Genomic DNA, 5,071 nt, shown 5'->3' with positions numbered 1-5,071 from the left:
ATACGTAAACAATTGAGTTAGGTAGTAACCAGGTTAGAGTATAACATGTTAGAGTTAGTTACTGGTAACAGTTAGTTAGGTAACAGGTTATTAACATGAGTTGAGGTTTTAGGGTGACAACGTAATCACAGCGAGTTACTCAGTTATGGTACAGACCACAGTGTTTATGTTAGGCAATACGTAAACAGTGAGTTCATACTGGTATTATGTTGTACGACAGGCTAACTAGTTGTATAGGAGCCGCCAATGTAACCACAATAGATCGTGTTTATATCTCTTACTGCGAACCATGTTTTTAGGTTAAGTACACATGCTCATTTGGATGTAGGTAACTGTATCGGTTACCTGGCTAGAACAGGGTGTTTATCAGGGTAGGTAAACTGTTATGGTTCGGAAGTTCCTGGTAAACAGAGGATCTACTGTTCAAACTATGGTTAGTGATGACGGATGAGTAACATATGACGTTAGGGTAACAGGCTTTAATGAGATGAAATGGACGGAGCATGTAGGTAACAGGGATTAATATGATTGAGGATGAGGTGAACAGTTAGATGTAGACATGGACGGTTGAGCGTTAATTAACAGCTTAATGAGGAGGTAACAGTTATTAACATGTTAGGCTCTATGGATAACATGCTGGCTTAGGTAACAGGTTATGATGGTAAGACATATAGTGTAACAGTTTGTAATGAGGATTAGGCTGGGTTAAACTATGTTAGAGAGAGGGGAGGAGGGAGACAAAAGGGGGAGGAGGGAGAGTAGAGGGGAGGAGGGAGAGTTGAGGACAAATGCTAGCATCAGTGGCACAGGCAGAATGTTGAGAGAGCAGGGAGCGGAATTATGTGGAGGAGGACTTTATTAAAAAGTGAGAGAGAGCAGCTGAAAGAGGAGGGCAGAGAGAGAGAGAGAGAGAGAGAGAGAGATGCTGTTGCCACGGAAGAGTGTGGATGAAGAATCATCCATCTTTAACAGCTTGTGAGGGATAAACGTATATGAAAAACTAGGGACGTAGGCCGGAATAAACGCTCATAGAAGACAAAACCAACCAGATCGTACTACCACAGGCTGTATATTATAACTCCAGTCGATCAGATTCACACAGACAAAAGACGAAGAAGAGACAGAGGAAGAATATGTGGGAATCAAGCAGGTGAGATTACATAATCCCCCATCACACAGCGTCCGCAGCCATGATGTCATCACAGCGGGATTAGAGAGCCTGCCTGGGCATTACAGCTGAGGACGGGGTGTGTGTGTGTGTGTGTGTGTGTGTGTGTGTGTGTCTGTGTGTGTGTGTGTGTGTGTTCTAGCGTGTGTGAACTCTGAAGAAGATGGGGAGGAGATCCTGCTATGAATGAAGGGCCACAGATGGATCATCACAACACAACCTGGGTTACATGGAGAGTAATGTTTATTCCCACCACAACTGGACAAGATGAGAAACTGTTATTTTAGGAGTAGGGAGCTCTGCAGAACAGAACAGAGGTGTATGTTCCTACCATAGACTGTAGTTCCAACCCACCCACTCTCACCAGGGAGCACCACATCTGGTCCACAGGGAGCCATTCTCTGCCTGCAGCGGTCCCAAACTCCCAGGGTTGGAGCTGAGACRAACAGGGCTGGAGCCTGGACCAGAGCCCCTGGTTGGCACACATAGCATGCTTCACCTGACCTCACCTGATCTCATCACCTAGCATTACCTGTGGATTGTCCTGGGCTTCCCTGACTACAGGGAGGAGGAAGAGGAAGTCACTGCCTTACAGAATAAGGAAAACAGAGACATTCAGAGTCAGCTACAGGAGACAGAGAACTTCCTGTTAAATGTGAGTGTTCTATACTCTACTGTGTTCTACTATCCTGAGTGCCAATATGTTTGTATTATCATGTTAACTCCCTGCCACTCATTGTCATGTCAAGGTTTGATTTGACAATGACATTAATGGAGTTGGCAAGAGCACAGACTATGTTTCAACTATGTTTAAAACTATGTTTCAACTATGTTTCGACTACTGTATATGAGGCCAATTACAATAATTCTGTCTTTACTGCCTTTTTTACCTCAGTTAGTGATGTCCTTCCTTAGAGTGTTCAGAATGTTCAGTTCTAGGACTGTTCTGTGTGATGAGGATGATGACGATGAGGATGAAGATGACGATGAGGATGATGATGAGGATGAGGATGATGACGATGAGGATGAGGCTGATGAGGATGATGAGGATGATGATGAGGATTAGGCTGATGAGGATGATGAGGATGAGGATGATGACGATGAGGATGAGGATGATGATGAGGATGAGGCTGATGAGGATGATGATGAGGATTAGGCTGATGAGGATGATGAGGCTGATGAGGTTGATGAGGATGAGGCTGATGAGGATGAGGATGACGACGATGATATAATGATGATGATGACGTACTCTGGAGCAATGAGTCTAGTCCTGATCCCATTCTATATCAATCAGCTGACCTTTCATGTATCGTTACATGCAGCTAATCTGGTTCAAATTGCAGAGACAATGTCTTTTTCTATTCATCAACCAGAGTTAGGATCGCTGACATGGAGTATGAGGCAGAGTCAGCATCTCAAATGGCACCCTATTCCCTATTCCCTATTTCCTATTCCCTATTCCCTACATACCCTATTGGTTGCACATTCTAATATTATCATCAGTGTACCTATTGAGAGTCTGCGTCATCAGAATGGCATGAAGATGTAGCAGCATACACCCCTACAGTCTGGTTGTTCAGTACAGTCTCATAATATTATCAATGCCTCTATTGAGAGTGTCTGCAACGCATCATTTAAATGTCCTGACTTTTTTCCCTCTTTAGCTATGGGGCAGGCACATGGGCCCATGCCCATACAAAAAGGCTGTGTGATGTGTGAGTGTATCTAATCAGACAGTAGGATAAGTAACATGTGAGAGATGGAGTGTGAGAGAGCTGTAGAATGATTCTGAACAATCTGGAACTAAGAGTGGCGTCTCCAATGGGCCCTGGTCAAAAGCAGTGCACTAAATAGGGAATAGGGTGTCATTTGGGACTTTGACTAGATGTAACTCCTCTAGCAGTGTGTTAAGGTCTGCAGGTCATACCTCTGACTATGTAGTGTTAATGTCTGCAGGTCATACCTCTGACTATGTAGTGTTAATGTCTACAGGTCGTACCTCTGACTATGTAGTGTTAATATCTGCAGGTCATACCTCTGACTATGTAGTGTTAATGTCTACAGGTCATACCTCTGACTATGTAGTGTTAATGTCTGCAGGGTCATACCTCTGACTATGTAGTGTTAATGTCTGCAGGTCATACCTCTGACTACGTAGTGTTAATGTCTGCAGGCCATATGAACTGCTAGCTACTGTTGGGCCGCTGAGCCAATGACATCACTGCAGACAGAACAGAACAGAACAGACAGACAGAACCGATAGAACAGACAGAACAGAGTGCACAGAGTGCACACACAGTAATCTCCTGCTGTAGAGGGGAAACTAATATGTTCAGAAGTGCACTGCATTGCCACCAACCCCCCTATGCTGCTACAGGATTATTGGGAAATCAATTGTTTATATTGGAGGTGGAGTGTGCGACTCTCTTTGTTTTTATAGTTTATTCGCCGTTTGTCAGCACCTCCACACAAAATCATTTTTCTGGGCGTGATGACAGCTCATCTTTTTTATTCTACTATATTAGAGGTGACATCCTATCTACATTAACAACGTAACATTAAAATCAACACAAGAGGAACGATAAGGACTCCCGAGCCATTATGTTGAATGCAGACAGACATACGACACAACAATAAGACTACCACATTGTAGTTGAATGCAAACAGACATACGAAACAACAATAAGGACTCACCAGCACGTATGTTGAATGCAGACAGACCATACGACACAACCAATAAGGACTACCAGCATTATGTTGACATGCAGACAGACATACGACACAACAATAAGGACTACCGGCAGTATGTTGAAATGCAGACAGACATACGACACAACAATAGAGCGACCTCCCCAGCATTATGTTGAATGCAGACAGACATACGACACAACAATAAGGACTACCAGCAGTAATGGTTGAATGCAGACAGACATACGACAACAACAATAAGACTACCAGCAGTATGTTGAATGCAGACAGACATACGACACAACAATAAGGACCCCAGCATTGTGTTGAATGCAGACAGACATACGACACAACAATAAGGACTACCAGCATTGTGTTGAATAACAGACAGACCATACGACACAAACAATAAGGACTCCAGCATTAGTGTTTGAATGCAGACAGACATACGACACAACAACAATAAGGACTACCGCGCAGTATGTTGAATGCAGACAGACATACGAACAAACAATAAGGACTACCAGCAGTATGTTGAATGCAGACAGACATACGACACAACAATAAGGACTACCAGCAGTTATGTTGAATGCAGACAGACATACGACACAACAATAAGGACTACCAGCATTGTGTTGAATGCAGACAGACATACACAACAAATAAGGACTCCCAGCAGTATGTTGAATGCAGACAGACATACGCACGCACAACAATAAGGACTACCAGCATGTGTGTTGAATGCAGACAGACATACGACACAACAATAAGGACATCCAGCAGTATGTTGAATTCAGACAGACATACGACACAACAATAAGGACTACCAGCAGTATGTTGAATGCAGACAGACATACGACACAAAAAATAAAGACCGTACCAGCATTATGTTGAATGCAGACAGACATACGACACAACATTTAGCTTCACACAACACATAGATTTTATTATTGTGCATAAAATTACAGTTATACAACGATGGCTACTACTTGCAAAGTGTAAACATTTAATCCGTTGATTGATTGTGATGACATCATAGTTCCAGTCCAGTGCTGGCCTTGTGGCCCGGAGGCAGACTGGTCATTTTAGTCCCCATTAGCTGATTTCACACATGGGTTTGCTCTACTCTATATCAGGGCTACAACATATCAGAGCCTTGTCTCTACTCTATATCAGGGCTACAACATATCAGAGCCTTGTCTCTAGTCTATATCA

General features: G+C 43.2%; 1 pseudogene; it reads left to right on the top strand.

Annotated features, from left to right (window-relative positions):
* The first annotated feature begins 815 nt into the window (after positions 1-815).
* The window catches only part of LOC112070771 (caytaxin-like), a 37,613-nt pseudogene continuing 33,357 nt past the window's right edge, over positions 816-5,071 (top strand).

Source organism: Salvelinus sp. IW2-2015, unplaced genomic scaffold (genome assembly GCF_002910315.2).
Source record: "Salvelinus sp. IW2-2015 unplaced genomic scaffold, ASM291031v2 Un_scaffold1421, whole genome shotgun sequence".
Taxonomy (NCBI): domain Eukaryota; kingdom Metazoa; phylum Chordata; class Actinopteri; order Salmoniformes; family Salmonidae; genus Salvelinus; species Salvelinus sp. IW2-2015.
Note: the sequence above shows the minus strand (reverse complement) of the source record. Positions and strands in the feature narration are given on the sequence as shown.